Source organism: Megascapheus bottae, chromosome 14 (genome assembly GCF_031878675.1).
Source record: "Megascapheus bottae isolate mThoBot1 chromosome 14, mThoBot2.hap1, whole genome shotgun sequence".
In the NCBI taxonomy this organism is placed as follows: domain Eukaryota; kingdom Metazoa; phylum Chordata; class Mammalia; order Rodentia; family Geomyidae; genus Megascapheus; species Megascapheus bottae.
The window spans coordinates 22,770,540-22,798,099 of NC_143522.1; the positions used below are offsets into that span (position 1 = coordinate 22,770,540).

Genomic DNA, 27,560 nt, shown 5'->3' on the forward strand with positions numbered 1-27,560 from the left:
CTCAAGAAGGCCTGGAGTAGTCTAGAAAAGTCGACCTTCCTTTAACCGCCTCCCCCTCCCCCCGCCCACGATGCTCTGGAGCTGTGTACTGACACCCAGTCCAAACTAGAAGGCTTGGCACTGTTCACTCTAGGCTCTGATGGAACGAACTCCTTTCCTGATGTGAGCTCTGCATCCCCTGGAATTCTGCATGCCTCTGGCCATGCGTGATGGCGACCTCCACAGTTATGGACCACCCACTTCAGATGCTTGGCACACAATGAGCCTGGGTCCTAGTTGTGCCTGGGAATCACCAGAAGGGAAATAAGAGGATTAAGATAGGATTAGTACTCTATTCTCTTTTCCACAATATTCTTTCTGTTCTCAGGAGACGTTTGTTTGCCCCTCCCTGGGGCCACTTGGTCCCCAGCTTCTGCGGCTCCCCTTTCCTCTCAACAGAAGCCACTTGGGTCCTCCCCCCACGCACCCCCAGCCGTGGAAGAGCCTAAGTTATCTTGTTCTCTAGTCTAGGAAAAGTCCGATGTTGGACAAGAAAATTTTAAGGATCCACTCTTGAATGAGGCATGCTTTGTTGCTAAGCAACCGCGGGATGCAACCAATAGCTGCCATGGACAGGGAAAACCAGGAAGTATAAGGACTCTGAGCTACACTTATCACTGGACCTAAAACTGGACCAAGAAGAAAGCAAGTGAGTCACAGCCACCAGGATGGTGCTTACTACCACAGGTAATTACTGCCTTTAGATCGAGACCAGATGAAGCAACAGAGATCCTGAGATGTAGAATTAAGATCATCCATTGCAGGGCACATGGTCCCTAGCCTTTGGGCTGAGCCCCTTTTCTTCAAGTATTATTAGGTAATTCAGTCCAAACCCAGATATTAGATGTGTGGCTTGACATGGGTAAGACGGCTTCTGGAAAGGGCTAATTTGGATAACTAAACACACCAGTAGGTGAAAGGGACGTAAGTGGAGGGCTGAGATTTGGACATACGCTTAACAAATGAACTCTGAAATCTTGGTGAGAGTCAAAGGAATAAATGACGCACCATTACAAGGCTGAAGCAGAAGGCAGGGAGAGCAGCTCAGGCAGCCTTAACTCCCCTTCAGCCTCAGCCCTGCATACTGGCTCACCTCTCACACCACGAAGGGCTCTGGCCAAATTCACCTGTTTCATGCAGTATAAACTTTGTGTCTGGTCACTCTGTGTGTCCCTTCAACACACTGCTAAGCAAACTGGGGATGGAATGAGAGGCAAAGTTAGTAAGTAGAGTTCCTTTGTAAAGGAATTTGGTGGGAATGAGAACTCATGGACTCACTAGGACTCTCCCTCTCTTTCTGTCTCTAGAGTTTATTGTTTCTATCTATTAATATTATTACTATTACTATTATCTTAGTTTTAATATAGGGGATTGGATCTAGGACTTCAAGCACTCTACCTCTTGAGCCACACCCTCCACTCTTTGTTTTTAATTTGTTTTAGGGATAGGACCACACTGGTCTTGAACTCACGATCTTCTGCCTCCACCGCCTGAGTAGCTATGATCACAAGCATGTACTATCATATCCAGCCTACAGTCTATTATTTTAATCCCTAGAAAATTCCAGGGACAAATCTACTGATATTGCTAAGAAAATTAAAACAACAAAAGTGCATCTGTTTTTGGTAGCTGTGTGTGAAAAGCTTACCACACTCTTTATGTGGCTGTTGTTGTTGTTATTGCTTTGCAGAAAATCAGATAGGTTCCATCATAGTCCCACAATTTGCTCTTGTGATATTCACATAAGGGGAACGTTTCATTATTTAGGTGTGCTTTTACATTGTTGTAAAAACTATATTGTGAGGGCCAGGAGTTTGGCCTAGTGGTAGAGTGCTTGCCTAGCATGCATGAGGATCCAGGTTCCATTCCTTGGTACCACATACATAGAAAAGCCAGAAGTACTGTGGCTCAAGTGGTAGAGCTTTAGCCTTGAGAAAGTCCAAGGACAGGGTTCAGGCCCTGAGCTAAAAGCCCAGGACTGGAAAAAACAACAACAACAACAAACTATATTGTGCCACTGGTTTAGTATATCTGTTACTAGGAAAGTTCAGACATAAAACTCTTTTCTTTTTAATTTTATTTTAATGCTAGTTTGGGGGCTTGAACTCAGGGCACTGTCCTTGAGGTTTTGTGTTTAAGGTTAGTGCTCTACCACTAAGGCACAGCTCCACTCCCAACATTTTGGTGATTAATTGGAGATCAGAGACTCACAGACTTTCCTAACCAGGCTCGCTTTTGAACCATGATCCTCATATCTCAGCCTCTTACACAGCTAAGATTATGGGTGTGAAGCCACCAGTGCCCAACTCAGACTCAACTCTTGTTGATAGCTTAACTCTTGCCCCGGGGCTCATGGCTTGAGGAAGGAATGCCACCCTACTCACTCCCCTGTCTGTTCATCCCACTTCCTAGGAGCCACTTCTCCCTATCTTTATCCTGTCCTGTGACAGCGAAGTGTTTTAGTTCCTTCCTTTTCTGAATGTAGCTTTGCAATTATATCTACCTGGTAGCTTTCATTCCCTGTTTCCCTTAATGTGTTTGTGCTAAAGACCTAATCCAGATTTCTCCCTCCCCTTCTCTCTCCCCCCCCAACCCCTGCCACCATTAGCATTTTACTAAGACTTGGATAATAAAACTAGCTTGTAAAAAACTGTCAGAAACACAGTGGTGCATATCTTACTTCTGATCATTTTGGAATGATAAGGTTTGAACATTGTTGGTATTATTGTTTAAAAAAAGAAGCGGGAGGAAGCACCCTTTCTCTACCAAGTCTCAAGGATGAGTGTCAAGCAGAAGTGATCTGGGATGCCTTATCAAATGTAAGTTCAAACTTTCTAGAATTAAAAAAAACAAAAACAAAAACAAGAGATCTGCTGGGGAGTGGACTGGAGCACAGGGGAGCTAGACCAGCTCTGCCTCTGCTCTTCCCAGGACTCTGGTGGGATGTACACAACTTTGAGAATTTGAGGCAAATGCATGCATGTTTTAGGGGGATTATGGACTCCAGGGCTCTTAGACTTAAAAAAAAAAAAACAAAAACTATTGGGACTGGGAGTTTGGCCTAGTGGTAGAGTGCTTGTCTAGCATGCACGAAGACCGGGCTTCAATTCCTCAGTACCACATACATAGAAAAAGCTGGAAGTGGTGCTGTGGCTCAAGTAGTAGAGCTCTAGCCTTGAGAAAGTCCAAGGACAGTGCTCAGACCCTGAGTTCAAGCCCCATGACTGGCCAAAAAAAAATTCTTGTGGAATCTTTAAAATGTGTTCCCCCTTCTGGTTCAAGTTTAAAACAAAAGTTACAATATATGGATGAAGGAATCTAAACAGACAGCAAGTGTATAATTATGCTCAGTTTTATGCTAGAAAGAAAAGAGCCGGTGGCTCACACCTGTAATCCAAGCTACTCAGGAGGGTGAGACCTGATGATTACGGTTCAGTCTGGGCACAAAAAGTCCGTAAGACTCATATCTCCAATTAACCACCAGAAAACCAGAAATGCTGCTGTGGCTCAAGTAGAGTGCTAGCCTTGAGCAGAAGAGCTCGGGGACAGCATTTAGACCCAGAGTTCAAGCCTCATGACCAATAAAAAAAAAGAAAAGAAGGAAAGAAGAAAGGAAGGGAGGGGGAAAGGGAATTATCTTATCTTGATATTCAAAACCTTAAGTAAGCCCACACAAATGTACAGGAAGAAAGTTTAAATGAGATAGTATAAAAATTGGAACTAAAGCATATGCTATAGATGAGGAGAGTGGAGGGCCTCTGACTCAAGTGGTAGAATATTGGAGGTGGTAGGTTCAAACTCTCATATCACCCCACAAAAATCCTACATACTACTGGGTGCTTGTGGCTCATGCCTGTAATCCCAGCGACTCAGGAGGCTGAGATCTAATGATGGCAGTTTGAAGCCAGCCCAGGTAGGAAAGGGTGGGAGACTCTTGCCTCCAATTACTATCCCATAAAACCTAGCAGTGGAGCTGAGGTTCAAAGCAGTAGAGTACTAGCTTTGAGTGTAAAAACTCAGGGACAGTGCACAGGCCTGGAGTACAAGGCCCACAACCACTACCACCACCATCACCACCACCAACAACAAAACTCCACAAACAAACATCCAGAGACACAGCAACAATTTTCTTTTTTTTGCCGGTCCTGGGCTTGAACTCAGGGCCTGAGCACTGTCCTTGGACTTTCTCACGGCTAGAGCTCTACCACTTGAGCCCAGTATCACTTCTGGCTTTTTCCTATGTATGTGGTACCGAGGAATCGAACCCAGGTCTTTGTGCATGCTAGGCAGGCACTCTACCACTAGGCCAAACTCCCGGCCCCATCAACAAAAATTTTATGGCAAAGGGATTTTCAGATTAATTTAAATCGATCTATAGGGCTTAGGTAAAGTAAAAGGAACCGTGTTAACGCTGTGCAAAGATGATATATACTTCGATATCACTGCTCTGTCCTCTACAGGGGACACACTAAACATCCTCACAGTCATGCATTTTAATTTCTTACTCTATAAGAAGAGGCATTTTTTCATAACATAGATGGGAGTAATAAATGAGATACATTTTTAAAAAACATTCTGGGGAAATGCCAAGAATGTAAAATCTATGTCCTACAAGTATAACTCAGTGCTAGCACACAAAAAGCACTCCATAAATGTCTGTAAGAATCTGAATGAGTGCCACCAATATTAAGGAATGATAGGTAGTAAGAATGAATCTGATGTGTGGTATTATATAATTAATTTTTCCAAACATATTGCTATAAGATAAAATTATAGCCAAGCATAATGGTATATATGTATAATTCTAGTATTTGGGAGACTAAGGTGGGAGAAACACAGGTTTGGGGTCACCTGAGCTAGTGATATCCTGTCTCAAAAACAAACAAATATTTATTTTTGTGCCATTACCAAGGCTTGAACTCAGGACCTCATGCTTTCACTTGCCTTTTTTCTAAGGTGGGTTCTCTACCACTGCTTTTTGGTGGTTGATTGGAAATAAGAGTTTCATGGACTTTTTCTGCTCTGGCTGACTTTGAACTATAATTCTCAGATCTCAGCATCCTGAGTAACTAGGATTGCAAGTGTAAGCCACCAGAGCTCAACTATATTTTGGCTTTTGTATGGAAGGTAGTTTGCAAAAGTGCAAGACTGGACGTTGAAAAACAAGTTACCTGCTAATTGTGGTCCAGGAGAAAGATGATGTATACAAAAAAAAAAAAAAGATGGTTTGACCAGGTGCTAGTAGCTCATGCGTATAATCCTAGCTACTAAGGAGGCTGAGATCTGAGGATCCTGGTTTGAAGAAAGCCTGGGCAGGAAACTCTGTGAGACTCTTCTCTCTAATAAACTACTCGGAAAAGTCAGAAGTAGTTCTGTGGCTCAAATGGTAGAGCACATGCCTTGAGCAAAAGAAACTCAGGGACCCCACTCAGGCCCCGAGTTCAAGTCCCATGACAGATCCTTTAGTCCAATTCTATTGTTTTATAAGCAGGGAAATAAAGGTCCAAATAGTACCTTTCCACTGTCTAACAGTCAATGTGGGAATTTTGGCTAGATGTATGGTCAAATGAAAGAATGTCTGTCCTGCAAACTCTAGGCTTTGCATTCAATCCCCAGGACTTTAAAAACAGCACATTTTCATTTACTTTCTGGTTCTAAAATAATACAACTTAGCTTCAAAGTTATGGCAAATATTTGTTGAAAAGATAATTATATTTGGTACAATACCGAATTCTAAATGATCAAAAAAGGTTAGGGGAGAGAGAGAGAGAGAGAGAGAGAGAGAGAGAGAGAGAGAGAGAGAGAGGAGAGGGAGAGGGAGAGGGAGAGGGAGAGGGAGAGGGAGAGGGAGAGGGAGAGGGAGAGGGAGAGGGAGAGGGAGAGGGAGAGGGAGAGAGAGAGGAGGGGGGGGGAGAAGCCACACATCTGTTGCCTAAAAATATTTCACCACTAGTTTGAATTGAAATAAATAATGAAGCAAGATTATTGGCAGACAGGTTGGCACAGGCAAAAATGAGTTTGCAGGAACATTTTTATATAAAATTTATTGCTATAACCTTAAAAAATAATGTCTTAAATGAAAGGACCAGTCATTTTTTTCTTTTCTCTTTCTTTCTTTCTTTCTTTCTTTCTTTCTTTCTTTCTTTCTTTCTTCCTTCCTTCCTTCCTTCCTTCCTTCCTTCCTTCCTTTTTTTGTAGGTTATGGGGCTTGAACTTGGCCTTGGTGTTGTCTCTGAGCTCTTTAGCTCAAGGCTACCACCCTACCCTTGAGCCAAGCCCCACTTCCCATTTTCTAGAGGTTAACTGGAAATAAGAGTCTCAAGTCCTTTTGTGCCCAGGCTGGCTTTGAACCTGATCCTCAGATCTCAACTTCCTGAGTAGCTAGGATTACAGATGTGAGCCACCATACCCAGCCCAGTCATTTTCTTTTTCACCATAGAAGATGGGCAAGAAGTAATATAAAGTCTGCTGCTTCTTACTGGGCTATTAAGTAGAAGAGTAAAATCCTTTAGACCTGGGTTTAACACACACACACACACACACACACACACACACACACACACACACACATACAAACACACACACAATCACACAATTTTTTTTTGTCAGTCCTGGGGCTTGAACTCTCCTGAACACTGTCCCTGAGCTCCTTTGGCTCAAGGCTAGTGTTCCACCACTTGAGTCACAGCACCACTTCTGGCTTTTGCTGTTTATGTGGTACTAAGGAATGGAACCCAGGGCTTCACACCCACTAGACAAGCACTTTACCATTAAGCCACGTTTCCAGCTCCATCACATATACACAATTTCTTTAGATAACAGCTATGTGCATCCTGCTGCCGAGACAAAGTTGAACAGAGGAAGTTGGGAGAATCTGAGCAGTGTCCTGCACATTTGGTGTTGGCACAAATTGCAAGAGGTAAAGGTTGAAACTCATATTAATACCTTTATCGGAAAAAAGGCTCACTGCAGATAAACCAATGTGGCTAGCGATGAGGGAGAATTCTGTCTGAACGTGCCCCTGACTCTGGAAACTCCAACTCTGCTGAAGCTGCTCTGAATACTGTACTCCACATGTTGTTCCACCTGTGCATCTTTTCTGGAAAAAAAATAAAGGCAGCAGCAGCAGCTGGACCTTTTCCCAGGGCCTATGTCCAAGAGTCTGTGGTATAAAAGACAAGCATCAGCTTCATTTAACCTCTCTGAGCTCCAGTGAAAGGGAGCAAGCAAGCAGTTGAGACTTCCTGGTGTCTTTGAAACCATAATCCTAAGACATGCCAAAGCAAAACTCAATTTTTTAAAAAAGGGAAGAGAATAAATTAGAAGCTAATATAAGATGAACTCTATTTTTCTTTTCTATGCTTAGGCAGAGGATTTTATTTCTGGCAAAATAGGAACCATTCATGACATATTACTATCATCATCATCATCATCATCATCATCATCATCATCATCATCATCATCAGTGTGTGCGGGCATACATGTGTTTGCATGTGTGTGTGAGCACATACACAGGGGCTTAAACTCAGGGCCTTCCTTTCTCACTTGGCTTTTGTTCTACTACTTGAGCCATTTTGCCACCTCTGCCTTTTTGGTGCTTAAGTGGGGACAAGAGTCGCTTGGACTTTCCTGTCCAGGCTGGCTTGAATCATAATCCTTAGATCTTAGCCTCCTGAGTAGCTAGGATTACAGACCTGAGACATCTGCACTCAGCTTAGGCCTCTTATGAATTTATTGCTTCTAGTGTAGGTTACACAATCTGCTTATTGATTTCATTAAGATTGGGTATAAAATGGAAGAAGATGGTTGTTGAATGACAGGGTGGGGGGAAGGTGGAAATGAATGACATGAGCTTGAGAATGAGCATCATGGAATTTGTCTTCACTCCAAGAGACATTATTCTTTGAAGTGGGTTTTTCTATGGGAGGTTACTAGAAAGATGATCTTTGAGCAGGTGAAGACATTGTTTTCTCTAAAATCGGTACGAATGGCATCTAAAACTATATTCTGTTCTCTTTATAGCATGGATGTTTTGATTAAAAAATAAGTGAAAAGAACCTCAACAATAAGAATGGTGGAGTCACAGACTACAGGACAGACAACTTAAAGTGAGTCACGATATGAATAGCTAAGATGATAGGAAAATAGATGTTGTTTTGCTAACATACCCTGAAAAAGTCAATAAACAACAAATGAGCAGCATGACCATTATTCATTTAGATGTCCTTTGTAATTAAAAAAGTTCCAACAAAACCAAGACATAGTAAACACAAGGCCTAGAAGAGTTAGCATACGGGGGAATAAAGAATGTAGAAATAGATTTGTAAAACATATTCATCCATCAAAAATGGATAATGCTAGCCAAATCTTTACGAGAAAGCCCTTCAGTCTCAGATGTTCATAATATGGATAATTCACTGTTCAATAAACATTTTGTGTGCATGTTGTGAGAAAATCTCACTAGGTATGCCAGGCTGCCTTTGAACATGAAATCTTTTTTTCTCATCATTTGTCATGCCAGGATTATAGGGATGAATACCACACTGGTATTCAAGGAAGATTTATTGACCTTTATGTGATTTTGATACTGAGTATTATTCATCTGCCTCACGATAAATATATTCCCTTTGCCAGGTATTGGTGTCTCATATCTGTAATCCCAAGATATTCAGAAAGCTGAGATACAAAGATTGTGGTTCAAAACCAACCTAGGTAGAAAAGTGAGGCCCTTATCTCCAATTAACCACCAAAAAGCTGAAAATGGAGCTGAGGTTCAAGTGGTAGAGCCTTGAATGTAAAAGCTAAGAGACAGCGCCCAGGCCTTGAATTCAATGACCACTACTGGCAAAAGAAGAAGAAAGAAGAAAGGAAGAGAGGGAGGAAGAAGAGGAGGGAGAACAGGAGGAGGAGGGTGAGGAAGAGGAGAAAGACAGGGAGGAGGAGGAAGACAGAAGGAGGAAGACAGGTAGAAAGAAGGCCATTTTTGTGCCCTTGTCTTAGTTGTACACTTCTCACAATTATTACAGGAATATAACAGTGGGCATCTATGGAGCACTTGAAATGTGACTTGTCTAAATCAAGATGTGCTGTAAATATGAAATATTCCCCTGGACTCTGAAAGTTTAGAAGAAAAAAGGATGTAAAATATGTCATTTGTCTAGTGATTGTATTCTAAAATAAAAGTGTTTTGGATATATTGGGTTAAGTAAAATGTATTATTGAAGTCAATTTCACGTGTTTTACTGTTTTGTTTGGATTGTCTACAAAAGTCTTAGATTGTCTAAATGGATTTTACTATATTTATATACGTTAGGATTTCTCTAGGCATTTTTTTTTCTGCTACTAGGACTTGAACTCAGCCTGGGCACTGTCCCTGAGCTTTCTCACGCAAGGCTATAGCTCTACCACTTTGAGTCACAGTATACTTAAGTTTTCTGGAGAGGAAGGTTAATTGGAGATAAGAGTCTCTGCCACTTTACAGCCCAAGTTGAGTTTGAACTGTCATCCTCAGATCTCAGCCTCCTGAGTAGCTAGGATTACAGGCATGAGCTACCAGCTCCTGGTTGCTCTAGGTATTTCTTGTCTTAGCATTTCTTCCTTGTGGGGGGGGCAGTCCTGGGGCTTGAACTCAGGGCTTGGGCACTGTGCTTGTACATTCTCAAGGCTAGCCACAGCACCACTTCCAGCTTTTTCTGTATATATGGTACCAAGGAATCTAACCCATGGCTTCCTGCATGGTAGGCAAGCACTCTACCACCAGGCCATACTCCCAGCCTCTCCAAATTATTGGTAAAAGGTGAAAGATTTATACCATCTGAAGAGAAACCAGAGTATTCATCCCAATTATTGGAATCGAAGAAATGCTAAGTCTGATATAAAATGCTAAGTCTGATATCACAAAAAGCTTGCACTCAAGATGATAGATTTCTGGGCAGGGTGTGGTATCATACCCTGTAATCCCACCTAATCAGGAGATGGAAATAAGAGGCTTGAGTCCAGCCAAGGCAAAAGTTAGGAAAGCTGTGTTAAAACAAGTAGGTGTGGTGGCCGTGTCTGTGGTTCCATGTACTTAAGAGGTAGAGGTAGGAGGATCACAGACCAAAGCCAGCCTGGGCAAAAAAGTGTGAGACCCTATCTGGAAAACAAGCTAAAAAACAAAAGAACTGGGCTCATGAGTGAAGTGATAGAATGATTGAATATGAAGCCTCAGGATTGAAAAAAAGATTTTAAGACAAAATATTATTTTTTCTTTTTCTTTTTTTTGCCAGTCCTGGGCCTTAAACTCAGGGCCTGAGCACTGTCCTTGGGCTTTCCCAGGGCTAGAGCTCTACTACTTGAGCCGCAGCACCACTTCCGGCATTTTTCTATGTATATGGTCCCGAGGAATCCAAATCCAGTCTTTGTGCATGCTAGGCAAGCACTCTACCACTAATAGAGTGCCAGGCAAACTCTTGGCCAGGCAAAATAATTTTTTGAGTTCGCATGTACCATATTCAGGATAGCCACACTAAGTCCCATAGGTTATGAAGTTATTTGTCTCCACAAAATCATTTAATATTTGTAGTTTTAAGGGAAAATATCTCCACATACAATCCATTACAGTCCACTTTCAATGTCTATTTTTCTCATGCTCCAAGCAAACATGTGCCCTTGGCCAATGAAAGAGATTGTACTAAACTGTTGTTGTTTTCATCCAATGAGCATTACTGTACCATCAAGTATACCAATCAATTCCTCCTGTGCTACTTACGAGGGTTTTGTAACACAGTTGTTTAGACTGACTTCTCTTTTTGATACTTATTGTGCATCTTGGTTCATGGCTTTAATCTATTAATAACTTTAAAGCGTACCTTAGATAAGACGAGATCTGATTTCAAGGCAAGAGAATGATGAGAGATTTCCCGTGTAAGCTTGATAATTTGTTCTTCAGGGACAGAGAGTGTGTAGCCACAGGTGAGTGGTCTTTGCCCCTGTAAAGGTATCTCCAATATCTCTGCTCTGGAGTGGGGGAACCTACCACATCTCCCCTCGTAGGAAATTTAGGTCCTAACTGGGGGATTTGAAAGTAACCTTCACAGCTGAGTGCCACTGGCTCACACCTGTAATCCTAGCTTTTCAGGAGGCTGAGATCTGGAGAGCACATGCTAATCCATGCAGAAAAAGTCCTTTTGAGACTCTTATCTCCAATTAACCATTCAAGAAATGGAAGTGGAACTATGGCTCAAAGTGGTAGAGTGCTAGCCTTAAGCAAAAGAGCTCAGGCCCTGAGTTCAAGCCCTACAATAGAGGAAAAAAAAAATGAGTGACCTTGGGATTTCTGAGCACACAGCTCTACAGCTGTTGGGCTTTTATGATAGTGGTGGTTGGAGTAGAAATGCATTCCTCATAAATAAGTTGACCTGCAATGTAATAATTCATACCACATTTTCCTTAGTGTTTTGTCTGACAAATAGGAACTTGTCATTGTTGTTTTTGAGACGGTCTCACTAGGCCTTTCAGGGCGCCTGGAACCAGCAAGCTCCTGCTTCCGCCTCCCGGGGGCTGGATTACAAGCTTGTATCACCACATCTGGCTTTTTGGCCTGCTTTAATAAATCTATTTTAAAGTGTAGTAGAACTTAACATGTTTCATTCATTGCATAGTGAACCATCAAAATATCTTGAAAACAGTTTATTTTCTAAAGTGGGTTTAATCTTCCTCTCTGAAATATTTTTAAGCCATTCATTTCCATGACAAACCCTGTAATACAAAAGTAATCTCCGAGCCCATCTCTGGCCACATCACGACAAATTCTAAATCAGCACCATCTAAATTAAGAGTGCCCTCCCTGTTCCCCGCCATCAGCTCAACCACAGCATCTGCCATTAATCTCTTTGCAAAATTGTTATTTTTCTGTGTAAAAAGAACTAGTAAAACCTTGTTCTTGTAAGTTAAGGTTTAAAATTGCAATGGGAAATGGGAGCGAGTCGGCTTCAGGAAACTGTTTCCATTCCATTCTGGGTTAGAGATGGTTACCAAGGAGACCGCTCAACTTCCTCCTGGCCTTCTAGGATCAGGAATCCTGGGGGCTCTCAAGAAACATTTGTAGAAAGAAAGAGGAGAGAAAGAAAGGACGATGAAAGGAAGAAGGAAACAAGGGAGGGCAGGCCTCTGCCTGTTAGAGAAGAACATTGTGATGGCTTATTTCACGTACTAATGTGACTAGGCCACCTGCCTAGCTATTCACTCACCATTCGAGATGGATATGTGAAAGAATTCTTTTTCTTCCTTCCTTCCTTCCTTCCTTCCTTCCTTCCTTCCTTCCTTCCTTCCTTCCTTCTCTCTCTCTCTCTCCTTATCTTTCTTTCCTTTGGGTGAAATTAACTTTATATTAGTAGTTTTTGAGTAGACAAGATTATTCTCCACAATATGGCCAATTATTAATAGCCTAGACCCTTTGGGAACAAAATTTGGGTCATCTCAACAGGAAAATAGCTATGACCATCTGAGGTCCTTTATTGAAGTTATAGTATATCCAGGAGAAGATCTTACATCCTCTGTGAGGAATGAGTTAGTGTGTTTTCAGTTGTATAGGGTGTGTGTGTGTGTGTGTGTGTGTGTGTGTGTGTGTGTGTGTGTGCATGTATGCACATGCTGTTGATCCTGTTTCTCTGGCAAACCCTAATATAAACCTAATGTAAGATCATACTATGGTGTTGATGGCATCCCATTCTATATATAAATGCTTTTTTTCCCCAGGTAATGGTTGTTGCATGCCAGGCAAAATGGCATCACTCAAAGCCAAGGACCAGCAACCATTCTGGTGGGCGTAGCAGCAAGGAGAACCAAGTTTCCCCTGCTAAGAGCCATCTCAATGATCACTGAAGGAAGGTTATGTTGTGCCTTAGAGTTTTAATGATGTGAGAGAGGAATCCAATAGTCTCGACCTTGCAGTTGGTCAACGAGAGGAGCATGCACACTGGTAAAATCCGTTTCTTCAGCATCTTTTACCAGACAGATAGACAGCCAGGATCTAAGAGTCAGGTGCTCAGTGGAAAGCTGTAGTGCAGACCAGACAGCAACAGTCAGAGGCTTGGACTGGAAGAACAAAGATTCCAAAGGATGAAAAGGAAAATGTCTACAAAGGTTTCAAGCATGGAATAGAGATTAAACAATGATCAATAAGACTTGAAGGCAAGTGAGAAAAATGTAACTCACGTACTTAAGTGCACGTTCTTGAGCAATTTGCTCCATGGGGCTATCTGCTTTGCTTTGAATGTTTATTATCTGTCTTAATAAAGAGATGTCTTCTTTGTAAAAGAAATTATAATTAGATTGTAAAAATAAATTAATCTTTCAGCTAATCATACCTTTGGGAGCTATGGGTTAAAAAACAAATCTCGGCTGTGAGAATTGTCACTTATTTTGTGGTCATTCTCATCAATTACTGGGAGGAAATGACAGTTTCATCAAGGTGCAGCTTAGAAACTCAATCTCATAAGGAGATAGAAATATCCCAGAACCAAAATAATATTAACATTTCTATTTTTATATGAACTTCAAATCCAGTATTAGGCCACCTAACACTGACAAATATGAACAATAAATATAATAATGATTACAAAGCAGTGATTTTTAATTTTTTTGACACTGGTAATAGGGCTTGAACTCAGGACCTGAGTGCTGTCCCTTAGCTTTTTCAGTCAAGGCTAGTGCTCTGTCACTTGAGCCCCAGCTCCACTTCTACCTTTTGGTGGTTTTTTGGAGATCAGAGTCTCACAGACTTTCCTTCCCGGGCTGGCATTGAACTGGAACTCTCAGATCTCATCTTCCTGAGTAGCTAGGATTACAGGCATGAGCCACCAGTACCTGGCTGATTTGGAACAATTTTTTTTTCCGACCACTCTGAGGATTCCCTAAGAATATTTTCAAATACTTCTCTTTCTCTAGGCCCAGAAACAAGGAAGCCAAGTGACTGTGGACCTTAATAATTCCCCTTCCTTTAAGTTGTTTGCATCTACTAGGCTTTGAATTTAGGACATTGTACTTACTAGACGGGTGCTATACCATTTGAGCCATGCCCCCAGCTAATCTTCCTTCCTTCCTCCCCTTCCTTCTTTCTTTCCTTTCCTTCCTCTTTCCTTCCTATCTTGTTTTCCTCAGGTATTTTGTCACTCTAATGGAAACTCTGACTACCATACTGTTCTATTTCCAGAGATGTCGACTCACTGAGTCTGGTAATGAGGATGAGCGATCTTCATTTTTAACAAGCTCACAGAAGATGTGATAGGGTCTGTCCAGGTTTCTACTTTGAGAATTGCTGCCCTAGAGCAAAACACCTAGACTCAGTGTAATAGTTCATTACACTTAGTGGAATACTTGTCAAGAACCTCTACAATTTAAGTTTAAGCATCTCCTCCTTCTCCGAGTGCTCTCCAGGCAAAATTGCTTATCCCCCCTCCACATTTCCACCTACCCAGTAGATCTTTCTTTCTCATGCAGCATGATATACAGCATATGCATATTTGCCTTCCCCATTGGACTACATGCAACCACGAAGACAGAGATCTAGCCACATATCTTAGTGTGCCCAACACCAGAGCATACTAGGTGTTCAGCAAATACTTCTATATTCGTTGGAATAACTATAAATAGTAAATGCACAAGTTTTTAAAGGCATCTCTAAGGCAGCTAGAAACCCTGTACCCTGTTGGCTTTCTGCCCTAGGATTAGACTCTTGTCAGTGACTCAGAGTTCAAGATGTTGTTTGTCGCAAGAAGTAATACTCTGTTAACACCCTGTAGTTATTTGTGATCCTGAATTAAAAGGACAAATATACACATATATGTCATACACACAAGAAAAATCAAGAAACACAAAATCTTTTCTTGGAATCTAGAGCAAAGTAGACTGACAGCAAAGAAGCTCCAGAGAGATCAGATATAACCAAAGATATTCCCATATCTGCCCCAACAATGCAGCATCAAGACAACAATGCGTCAATGACCCTTTCCAAATGTCACTATAAAATCTGTGAGAAGTCCAAATGGTAGAACATATTGGAGTATGACAATGAGAGACAGGGAAAGTTGTTGAGATTCTGCACATAGTCTATGAGATAAAGAACAAGAGAATTGATGAGAACATCTGACTTGAGTGTTGTGTCAAATATCTGCAATTCCAGTTATTTTGCAGGCAGAGATCAGGAAGATCATGGTTCAAGACTAACCCACACAAAAACAATAGTGAGATCTCATCTCAACTGGTAACAAATTTGAGTACAGTGGCTCATACCTGTCATCCCAGCTACAAGTAAATAGGAGGACTGTGGTCTAGGCTGGTCTAGGCATTAATGAGAGATTTTATTTATTTAAAAAAAAAAAAGCTAAACTAAAAGGGGTAGGGTATGGCTCCAGTGGTAGAGTGCTTACCTAGTAAGCCCAAAGCCTGGAGTTCAAACTCCAATATTGACAGAGAAAGAAAGGAGGGGAAGAAAGAAGGGGAGGAGAGAGGGAGGGAAGAAAGAAAGAAGAAAAGAAGGGAGGAAGCAAAGAAGGAAGGAAGGAAGGAAGGAAGGAAGGAAGGAAGGAAGGAAGGAAAGAGAATGATAATAACGTAAATAACCAGTAGATGTCGAATGCTAAATCTTGGGACTCTCTATCACACAGCTGGCCCTAGAGAGACCCCTGCATAATTGAAAACAAATAGAAACACAGAGTCAGTCTATTGTGCTACATGATTGGCTTCTCCATAAGCTATCATTCTTTGATGACTTCTCCTAACTTGCAGAAGTCCAGCTGTGAAATGATTGCTTCTCATGTTCTGACCACAGCTCCCAAAGTTTGCCTCACTTTAAGCTATCTGCCCTCGGACCCTGCTCATCGGGAATTCTACTGATGTTCTTTGGAAATCTTATTCATTTGCTTGACGAATAGCTAAGCTTCCTAGGTACTAGGATGACTTTTGACTTCATTGTGTTCATAGACTTTGTTGGGGAGAGAGGCAGCTGAAACAAGTAATCTCACATATGAACGCATCATTACCAAGTACACATGCCTTGAAAGAAGTGTTTCCTCTGAGATACTAAGAGTGGGGCATCTGCTGGGAGTTTGGCCTAGTGATAGAGTGCTTACCTAGAACGCACGAAGAACCAGGTTTGATTCCTCAGTATTACATACATAGAAAAAAAAAAAAACGCTAGAAGTGGTGCTGTGGTTCAAATGGTAGAGCTCTGGCCTTGAGAAAACCCAAGGAAAGTGCTCAGGCTCTGAGGTCAAGGCCCAGAACTGGAAAAATAAAAAATAAAAGAGTGGGGCATCTAAGTTAAATAAAGAAAATATGAAAGACTTCATCACTGGCCCCAGATCCTCCTCCTTCCTCACATCCTAAGCTCTTTTGTCCCGTAATTGCCACCATCACCACAATGGGACTCGGTGCATTTCCCCAAATGGTGACTCTGGTTTTGACTTTACAACTTGGCTTGAATAGAAGTGGGGAAACATGGTATTATTCCAGTCTTGAGCACAAGAGGCCAGGTGTGTTTTTACTTGCAGATTACATTTCTGTCATTATAGGAGAAGAGCCCATCCAGGCTAGCTTGCTTCTCCCAGGTGGAGCTGACCTGTCCCTAATAACGGGGTCTAGCCAATCCCAAGCCACAGTCCAGCCTCTGGGCCCTAAAGATGTGACCTGGGCTCACTGCAGATCACCTACAGAAGCATGAACTCCAATAATGTACGACTCTTGATCTAAGCCATGAATTTTGCTGTAGCTTGCTGCACAGCAGTAGCTGACAGAGAGATTCAGGACATAGGGCTTCACTGCCAAGGTAGTAACATTTAGACGAGACTTCAATATTTAGTAAGTGTTAAATAAAAAAATGAATGGGAACCAGGCACTGGAAGCTCATGCCTAGAACCCTAGCTATTCAGGGAGATTGAGATCTGAGGATCATGGTTCAAAGTCAGTGAGACTCTTATCTCCAACTCACCAGTGAAGAGCTGGCAATGGAGGCGTGACTCAAGTGTCAAAACATTGGCCTTGTGCATAAAAAGCTGAGGAACAGCATCCAGCCCTGGATTCAAGCCCTAGGATGGGCCCATGCCTACAAAAAAAAAGAATGAATGAAAGGATGCCATGAGGAAAGGAAAGGCAAGAATGAGAGGCTTCAGACAGGAAAGAACTTGATGTGTTCAAATGGTTGCAAGCAAGCTCCATGGTTTGCAGAAGGGAACGGACTGAAGCCAGGAGGAGCAGAAGCCTGATCATGCCTGGCCTGTCATATATTCTTTTAAGGAAGATATTTGGAATCAAGAACATCAAGATCAAAGAATCGTCATCATCATTATCATTAGTCTGCTAGAACTGCATCGGGTGGCCACAAGTCTCATTATGGATTTGTGTTGAAATTAATGAAAAGAAAGTTTTTGCTTCTGGTTGCAATAGCCTTATTTCAAATGCTTCCACTAGTACACACAGCTAGTCGCTGCCATATTAACCAAGCCAATGCATAGAAGTCCTGTGGGTTTTTTTTTCTTTCAATTTAAACTGTCCTCCATTGAAGAAAAAAATTTTAAACATTTTTGTTCTGATCCTGGAACTTGAATTTAGGGTCTGAGCACTGTATCAGACCTTTTGTATTCAAAACTAGCACTCTGCCACTTGAGCCACAGCTCTACTTCTGGCTTTTTGCTGATTAATTGGAGATAAGAGTCTTGCAAATATTCCCGCCTGGGTTGGCTTTGAACCATGGTCCTCAGATCTCAGCCTCCTGAGTGGGTAGATTTACAGATGTGCTCCACCAGTTCCTAGCATATTCTCCATCATTTATTGACTGCTGAATAACCAATTACTTCAGGTCTAGTAGCTGAAAGCAACATAAACTTGTTACCTCACAGTTTCTAAAGCTCAGGAACTTATCCAGGTCCTCTTCCAGGGTCTTACAGAACTGAAAGCGAGGTGTGGACCTGGGGCTCCTCTGAGGCTCAAGATCCTCTTGCCTGCTCTTTAGTTATTGGTAGAATTTCCCTTTTTAATTCTGAATTATCAAGAATAGCTTCGAAGAGGCTATCCTTGGCTTCTTTTCTCTTTATCTTGTCCTTTTACAACAGAGCAATTTGCTCTGACCCTTCACCTTCTGTTCAAGGACTTGCCTGAGTAGGCCTGGCCCACCCAGGGTAAATTCCTTTGGATCAATTGAAAGCTGACTGGTAGATGACCTAGGGAACGGAGTGACATTTTTTCACATCCACTGACTCTGCTCTCACTCCAAGAATATTCTACATGGTCAACAAGCCCATGGGTGGGAATCTTGGTGCCATCTTAAAAATCAGTTCATTATAGACTGTGTAAAAATGTAAATAACCAGGTGCAGTGGCTCAAACCTGTAATCCTACCTACTCAGGAGGATGAGATAAGAGGATTGTGGTTTGAAGCCAACCAGGGGAAGGAAAATCCTTGAGACTCTTATCTCCAACGAACCATAAAAAGCCAGAATCAGAGCTGTGGCTTAAGTGGTAGAGCACTAACCTTGGGCACAAAAGCTCAGGGATAGCTCCCAGGCCCAGAGTTCTAGCCCCAGGACCAGCAAATGAATGAATGAATGAATGAATGTAGACAAAGTTAAATTAATGAGAAAGATCAATGTTTGGATGAATTTGTAATTATTAGTACAGGTTTAAAGCACAACAGTAATTGTTATTCAAATAATCTATATTCCCAAAGCCTATGAGAGAGCTTTCTTGGAAATGAGAGTTGGTTTCAGCTAGAATCCAGTTTATACCTAGAGGAGTTTCTCTCTGGAGGTACCAATGACTGTATTCATAGGACCATTGAGTATAAACAAGACCCTCAAAAGCAGACACAAGGGGGCCAGGAGTTTGGCCTAGTGGTAAGAGTGCTTGCCTAGCATGCACAAAGACCCAGGTTCGATTCCTCAATATCACATACATAGAGAGAGAGAGAGAGAGACAAAAAAAAAGCTGGGAATGGTGGAATGGTGCTATGGCTGCAGTGGTAGAGCTCTATCCTTGAGAAAGCTCAAGGACAGTGCTCAGACCTCAAGTTCATGGCCCAGGACTGGCAAAAACAACAACAACAAAAAGCAGACACAAATAGACATGACCTTAGCAGCCACATTCCTATATTCCTATATTCTATTTGCTTGTTGTTACTACGGCCTGACCTTACACTAGTTTGGATCTCCAAAATTCAGTTGCTGCTTAGGTCACTGTCTTGTTGGCTTGATTCACCTTGACTTTGGCTGGAGCCTCCTGGCTCCCAGACCCTTGGCTTTTCCCTTAGCAGACAACTGTGAAGCCTCGATCATTGGCTCTGGAATCTGAAAAAGACACTGCTGGGCACTGTTTCCAGCTCATAAGCCCTGTTTGGCTGTAGCCTAAGGCTCAGGGAAGGGAGGACTTGAAGATCAGACTATCAGGGGGACAGAACAGATCAAAAGAAGCACCTTCGCTTTTGACGAGGTTGTCCTGAAAATCAACTTCAACCACTGATTAGAAGGACATGGAGGGGCTTATGGTTAATTTAAAAAAAAAAACTCAGGGCTTGGGCCCTGTCCTTGGACACTTTTTGCTCAAAGCTAATGCTCTACCACTTGAACCACAGCACCACTTTCTGCTTTTTCTGAGTATGTTGTACAGAGGAATTGAACCCAGAGTTTCATTCTTGCTAGGCTAATACTCTACCACCAGGGCTCCTGGCCCTGGTTATTTTTATTTTTTTAAAGGCTACTTAAAATGATGTAAGGGACAGATGCTAGTAGCTCATACCTGTAATACTAGCTACTAAGGAGGCTGAAATCTGAGGTTCACAGTTCAAAGCCATGAAACCAGCAAAAAGCTAGAGGTGGAAGTATGGCTCAATTGGTAGAGCACCAGTTTAGGGCAGAAAAAGCCAAGCAAATTAGTAAGGTATTGAGTCAAGTTCTAGTACCAGCACATACACAAACCCCAAATATCTTTTTTTGGGGAGCGGGGGGACATATATACTATATATGTATATGTATACAATTTTCAGTGTCACAAAGAAACTGCTCATGAATTGTTATACTGAATGATTTTAAGACATTCTATTTTAAGCTATACTTTGTTCAGAAAGGGCTTTTTACAGTAGCATATCCCTTTTTTTTTTAAAGGTTGTTTTTCTTTCTTTCTTCCAAGTGAAGCATGTTTGCACTCTAACTAGTGTTTCAATGAGAGAAGATATTTTAGTGCCTTTCACCAGCATTTATCTTTTGGCCATCCATACAACAGAATAATGACAAAAAAGAAACCTCACACTCGTATTAGCATTAATAATAAAACCAAGTCCATTATGCGCAATTTCTTGTCAGTTAAATTTGTTGCAGGCTCAGTTTGGGATTCAGTTTCATCCATTTGGAAGTACTTTTGCTGTCAAGCAAATTTTTGTTTTATCATTTTAATTCTGGAGGTCTCCCCCCCATCTCTCCGAAGTCTGAGTCACCTTTCTAGAGGTTGGAAGGTGGCTCTTCTCCACTGGAGAGAGAAAGGGATGGATTTGGCACACAGAAATATTTTCCTTGCAATGTGAATAGAGTTAATTTTAACAGGGCTGTTTCGTTTTAACAGCCTAGGCTTGCACAGTGTGTCATGCCAAACAGCTTTGTGTATGATCATCCACTGATGTCAGGACTGTGCTAGAAATAGTATTTGATAGTTAACAGCTGCTGCAGAGCCAGAAGGGGAACACGAGACACTGTGTGTCGGGAGGGTTGACAAAACTTGTGGTTGTTGTCATTTATCTATTTATTTACATATATTTAATTATTTAATTTCTTGACAGTAGAGAAAGAGCTTAAATACCATGGATTCCCCCCCCTTTTTTTTTTGCAAGTCCTGAGACTTGAACTCAGGGCCTGGGTGCTTCCCTGGGCCTCTTTGTGCTCAAGGTTAGGACTTTACTACTTGGAGCCACAGCACTACTTTTGGCTTTTTCTGTGATTTATTGGAGATAAGAATCACACAGACTTTCCTGCCTGGGCTGGCTTTGAACCATGATCCTCAGATCTCAGTCTCCTGAGTAGCTAGGATTATAGGCATGAGCCACCAGTGCCCAACATTTTTTTTCTTTCTTTTAAAATAAAGTAAGTCAAATGGCTCTAATAACTTTGATACTTTATGTCAGATAGCTAATGCACCCTGAAACAAGATCTGATCAATTTAATAATAATAATAATAATAATAATAATAATAATAATATGTTGAACATAGGATTTTGTACTTGGTAGGTAGCTCTCTATTGTTTATGCTACATATCCAGCCCTTAATCTTAATTGTATTTACTTTATTATCATTTATCTGCCTACAAATATAGAACAAGAAAATGTGACTTCTTTTTTTTTTTTTTTTTTTTGCCAGTCCTGGGCTTGAGCTCAGGGCCTGAGCACTGTCCTTGGACTTTCTCAAGGCTAGAGCTCTACCACTTGAGCCTCAGCTCCATTTCCAGCGCTTTTCTATGTATGTAGTACTGAGGAATTGAATCCCGGTCTTCATGAATGCTAGGCAAGCACTCTACCACTAGGCCAAACTCCCTGCAGAAAAAATGTGATTTTTTATTAAGAGGTGGAAATTATTATTTATTTATTTCTGTGCCAATACTGGGGCTTGAGCCTTGTACTCTAGCTTAGCTTTTTTCTCTCAAGGCTGGTACTCTTCCACTTGAGCCACAACTGCACTTTGACAAACCTTTTTGTTTCCCTTCTCTTTAAATAACAGATACTGAATAGTTTAGGCTTTGTGGACCATTTATAATATTTGTTGTATCTATACAGCTCTGTGATTAAAAGACCAAATCAGTCTTTGTATGTTTATAAATGAATGGCCATTCCTGTGTGCCAATAAAACTTCATATACAAAACAGGTGGTGGGATGTATTTGGCTGTGAGCCATAGTTTCCCTGCCCTGGCTTTGATAATAAGTGAACAGATACCAAACTATTCTTTGAAGCATGCCATAAAGGTTAAGGTCCGGAAGCTCTCTTGTGGGCTTGCGAATCAGGTTCCATGCTCTCTCCCTATAGGAGCCCACAGTCCTTTGGCTATCACAGAGGGTGCTTCATTATGTCCATGTATGTGATTTCAACCATACCAATACTATGAGAGCAACTGAGCAATAGATTTGATTCTTTCTGTGTGATGGTTCTAGAACTCGGGGCCTGGGCACTGTCCTTGAACTTTATGGCTCAAGGCTAGCACTTTACCATGTGAGCCACAGCTCTACTTCTGGTTTTCTTTGATGGTTAATTGGGGATTAGAGACTCCAAGACTTTCCTGCCCAGGTTGGCTTTGAACTGTGATCCTTAGATCTTGGTTTCCTAAGTAGCCAGGATTACAGATACGAGCAACCAGTGCCAGGCAATAGATACACTTTTATGAACCAAGAGAATAAAGAACTTGATCTCTAATATACATTAAACTTGATCTTTCTTTCCTTCCTTATTTTATTTAAGTTAATATGACCCTTAAAGTTTGAATTATCCTGCAAGAATGCAGGTTCGTTAACTTTACTTCAGCTTGTGTATCATGTTAATGTGACATATTTTGTAATGATGTGAATTACAAAAGAGGCCAAATGACCTAAAATGTTTCACTGAAATCATTATAAGCACTGCATACCAGAAAGAAATGGGATTTTATTATTTAAAGATAACTTGCATAAGGGAAAATGTTCTAGGAAGAAAAGTTGAAGCATAGTGGTTATAAAATGTGATTGAGAATGCATTTCTGTACCATGAAAATGTCCAATTTAGGGGTTGACAAAGATGGGGAGCTATTACAATGTCTTACGCTCTGTATTTTTGCATTCATGCATCACATTTGTTCTAGAAATGCCATTTTAGCCCTTGGCATCTCAACAGCAAAGTGATGTACTCAAGATGTCCTGTCGTTAAGCAACTTCCCGAGGCAGGATACTCTGTCCAAACAGGGCCCTTGCTCCACAGCACATTTTCTTTTAACAATGATATTGTTGGAACACTTTCTCTCTCTGAGGTTAGTCTCGTCATCAACTTGTCTTTTCTTGTTTTCTTGAGATGAAAACGTACCCTATTTATCAAATGGCATTTAGATTACTTCTATCTTAGTATTGTGTGTGGAGGGGTGTGCATGCATGAGTACCAATCTTGGGGCTTGAACTTAGGGCCTAAGCACAGTCCCTGAGCTTTTGTCACTCAAGGATAGAGCTCTACCGATTGAGTCACAGCTTTTCTCCCTCCCTTTCTTTCCTAATCTCTCCATGTCTCTTTCTCTCCCTCTCTTCTTCTCTGTGTCTCTCTGTCCCTGTTTCTCTCTGTCTCTGTTCTTTTTCTCTGTCTCTCTCTGTCTCTCTGTCTCTGTCTCTCTGTCTGTCTCTCTCTCTTTCTCTCTCTCTCTCACACACACATGCTTTTTGTTTTTTAGAAATCTTGATGAAATAGTCAAATGTCTACTTTTATTTACTGAGTTATACATATTTAAGTCTCCTGTCTATTTAAATGGATCTCAGATTTCATGGAGCAATAGTACCCAGATTTCACAGGCTCCATCTCATCGATTATCAGTACAGTAACTTTGTAAACTTCTGGAGTTACTCAGAATATGCCACCTTCATTTTCCACTATGTTCTTTAAAATACAACCAGCTGTAGTTTTTTTTTCTTTTTGCATGTGTGAATATGTGTGCCAGTACTGAGGGCTTGAATTCAGGGTCTAGGCACAGTCCCTTACCTTTCTTCACTCAAGACTAGCATTCTACCAGTTTCAGCCACAATTCCACTTCTGGCTTTTTGGTGATTGACTGAAGGTAAGAGTCTCATGGAATTTCCTTCCTGGACTGGCTTCAAACAGTGTTCCTCAGATCTCAGCCTCCTGCATAGCTGCCATTACAGGAAAGAGTTACAGGCATCCAGAGATAGCAACCATTTTTCACTCTCTATGATGGCCGTGGCCATTTGATCCTGTGCCCAAAGCAGCCACAACACCACAATGATAATCACTTACTTTAGCATATCTTAAAATGTTTCTAAAAGGCTTAGTCTCAGCAATTTCCAACACTTGTAAATGAGAGATTATTTCCCATTAATAATTACTAAATCTATGCTACATTTTTCTTGCTTGCTTTCTTCATTTAACTGATGCCATAGCTCATTTATAAGAATATAAAAGTAGGGCTGGGAGTTTGGCCTAGTGGTTAAAGTGCTTGCCTAGCATGCATGAAGACCCGGGTTCGATTCCTCGGTACCACATACATAGAAAAAAGCCGGAAGTGGTGCTGAGGCTCAAGCGGTAGAGCTCTAGCCTTGAGAAAGTCCAAGGACAGTGCTCAGGCCCTGAGCTCAAGCCCAGGACTGGCAAAAAAAAAAAAAAAGAATATAAAAGTAGCAATTTTTTCTCACTCGTATCATTTTTGTTTTAAATAAAGTAACCAAGAGGGCACTTTGAGGTACAACTTGACTTTGTAAAGTTCCTAAGTGAAGGTAATAGCTTTTCTGAAAGAATACATATTTTCTCAGCCATATTGTAAATGAAAAACTGGTTATATAATGGTTTCCAGCCTGACTGAAACTCCTCAATTTCCACTATTAAATATACTTTTGTCATATCTTCTTTCTGGCATCAGGAGAAAGTTCTATCAGAAGATAGAAGAAAATATAGACACATCATTCCAAATTGCACAACTGTAACCAAGATGGTTTTAAGTTACAGTATTGTGGAGAAGCTAGGAACCCACAAAGAACAAAACAAAGCAAATGACAACATTTGTTCAGAGAATAAAGAGTGAAATGATACTGAATTTCTCTTATCAGAGAAATCGTTGCGAGTGGTTCTCAGCACAGGAGAGGTTGATCATGTCTATTTTAGTTGACTAAGTCTCCAGCACCCAATGCAATCCCTCACCTAAAGGTTCCTTTGCTAGCTCGACCTTCAGTGCAGATCAAAATGGAATTATACTCTCAGGGCCTAGTCTAGATCTCCCCCAGGACAATGACCTCTCACAAGTGTCCCTGCTCCTGACAGCCTGTTCTCCAACTAGCCAGAGTGATCTTAGAAAACCAGAGCAGACCTTGCTGCTCCTCGGTTGAAGATCCTCCAGTTACCATCCAGCCCATGGAGTATGCGACACAAAGTCCTCTGGTGCCTACAAGGTCCTCCTTGGACTCTAACTACTGTGTTTGGGACTTTGATAGCCTACATTATAAACCTGCACCTAGATGGCTCCTCACCTGTTCTCCATTCTTATCGCTACCACGCTCATCACTGCATTGTCCCCTTTCAGAACCTCCAACCCAGAAAAGTAGGAAGGATAATTCAAGGAACACCTATTCAAAGGGCTGGGTAAAAAGTGTGGCTGGGATAGAAGGAACCACAAACCCAGTGAAGTGCCTAAAAAAGAGCTAGGTGAAGAGGTGGCCCAGAACACCAGAGGCCAGTTGAGAAGGTACCCTGCCAGGACTCTGACCCTGTACTCTTCCCCTGGGGTTCTCCAGGCTGAAGCCACCTGGCAGCCGTACAGGGGGCTTCTCACCAGTGTGCCCTTTGCAAGGGTGACTTCCCTTAGAGAGCAGGGCAGAGAGTGGGTTTTAAGAAGCAAACGGAAGGAATCTGCTACAAGGACCAGATAGTTCACAGAAACAGGGACTGTGCTTAGGAACTTCCTTTCCTTTGGAACATTTTACCCTCCTTGACAGTTCTCTCCCTCTCCCCTGCTCTACCCCCGCCCCAACTCTGACATGGGCTTGCCATCTCTGTTATGTGCCAACAATATCCTGAAACACTTTGTGTCACACTCAATAGTAATGACATTCGCAACGGGGATCTCCCACTTCATCGTAACAACCGTTGAAGATGAAGACTCTGCAGGTCTGGTCATCATTATTTCCCCAGCACTGATCTCTGTATCCAGCATGCAGACATTTGATCAATATTGTTGAATTGAATCAACTGGAATTTTCACTTTGTTTTGTTTTCCTGCAGAGTTAAGGATAGAACCCAGGACCTTACCCACACTAGACAAGCCCTGTACCACCTAGCTACATACCTAGCCCATATTTTATTCTCTTAATCCCAGTTTGAATCATAGTTAGAGTACTCAGTGACATTCATACACACTGTCACCACATGTTTGAGGAAAGACTAGGCCTAAGTACTAACTTACACAGTCACCAAGCACCACAGTAATAGATGACATCAGTATAATGATTCATCTTTTTATATTTACATTTTTAGCTATATCCTTATTTACCCTAGTGCCTGAAGATAAGTTATGCTCCTCATTAGATCACTGTAATTTTTAATATGTAACTTAAAAAGGAGGGGTTTGTCCAGACAATCACCATGGTACCTCTCAGTTTTCCATTCCTAGGGTCCTAAGTGATGTGTTGCACAAACTCCTTAAACTCATCACACATCTTAGTCATCTTTATATCTTCAGTCTCCAGTCCCACAACTCCAGAGTATAGTTCTAGCATACCACATTGGTTGCACAAACTGGGACACAGCTTAGCCCCAAAGGCCCTCAGTTTCCTCCTCTGGATACTGAACAAAAATGCTTACAAAGAAGGCTGGGTGAGGAGGCTCATGCCTGTAATCCTGCCTACTCAGGAGGCTGAGATCTGAGGCTCAAGGTTCAAAGCTATCCCAGGCATAAAAGGACTTGAAATTCTTATCTCCAACTAGCCTCTAGAAAATGGAAAGTGGGGCTTGGCTCAAGTGTAGGGCAGTAGCCTTGAGCTGTAGAGCTCAGAGACAGTGTCTAGGTCAAGTTCAAGACCCACAAGAAAAAATTGCTTACAAAGAGCTGAGCACAGAACCCAACTCATAGTCTGCTCTCATGGAAGGTAATGAATATATGAAAGAATGAATCTAGGATTCTAGACAAATTGCCTAGATTAATCCTTTTATCTTCTATATCATGTTCTCAGAAACACTGTGTGATTAACATAACTGTTTCTACTGTCTAGTTCATAAGCAGATGTAAATTAGTTGCTTGCACTTGTGTTAAAACACCAGATCTTACTAAAATGCACAGTTCGTAGTTATATAGATATCACAAATAGATTTACAAGAAAGGGCATGCCGTAAATTTATTCATGTTGTCTTATGTATAAATGTATACATAAGCCAATTATGTCTACATTTAAATGAAATATAGTAGGAATATTTCCTGAATGGTTTTTTTGGGGGAGGGAGTGGATCAAGAGTTTTCTGTTTCTAATAAAAATACCTAGTTGGTTATCGTATTGTTACCTAATTATTCCAGAGCAAAATAAGAGTCTGAACTTTTATTGGGGTTCAATCAGAGCTGGGAAGTTTTATGATTTTATAAATCAAGTTTCTGACTATCTCATTAAAGAAGAGAAGGTATAGCAACAAATTTAATGATCAAATGTGACTTTTTCTGACAAGTGTTTCTCCTTTAACTGTTTATGTTATTGGTTTAGTCCATCTGGTTTTCATTTGAGACTAGAAATCATAAATCCCATAAACCATATACAGGCCCTTAATCCCAGAAAAGACTGGTATTACTTTAG

At 41.4% G+C, this 27,560-nt stretch overlaps 1 long non-coding RNA gene across 1 annotated transcript; it reads left to right on the forward strand.

The window, feature by feature from the left end:
* Positions 1-531: 531 nt before the first annotated feature.
* Positions 532-9,151, forward strand: LOC150054803 (uncharacterized). The gene is made up of 3 exons (XR_016537660.1): positions 532-726; positions 8,062-8,147; positions 9,066-9,151. It is a non-coding gene; the product is annotated as an uncharacterized LOC150054803 (long non-coding RNA).
* Positions 9,152-27,560: the final 18,409 nt, after the last annotated feature.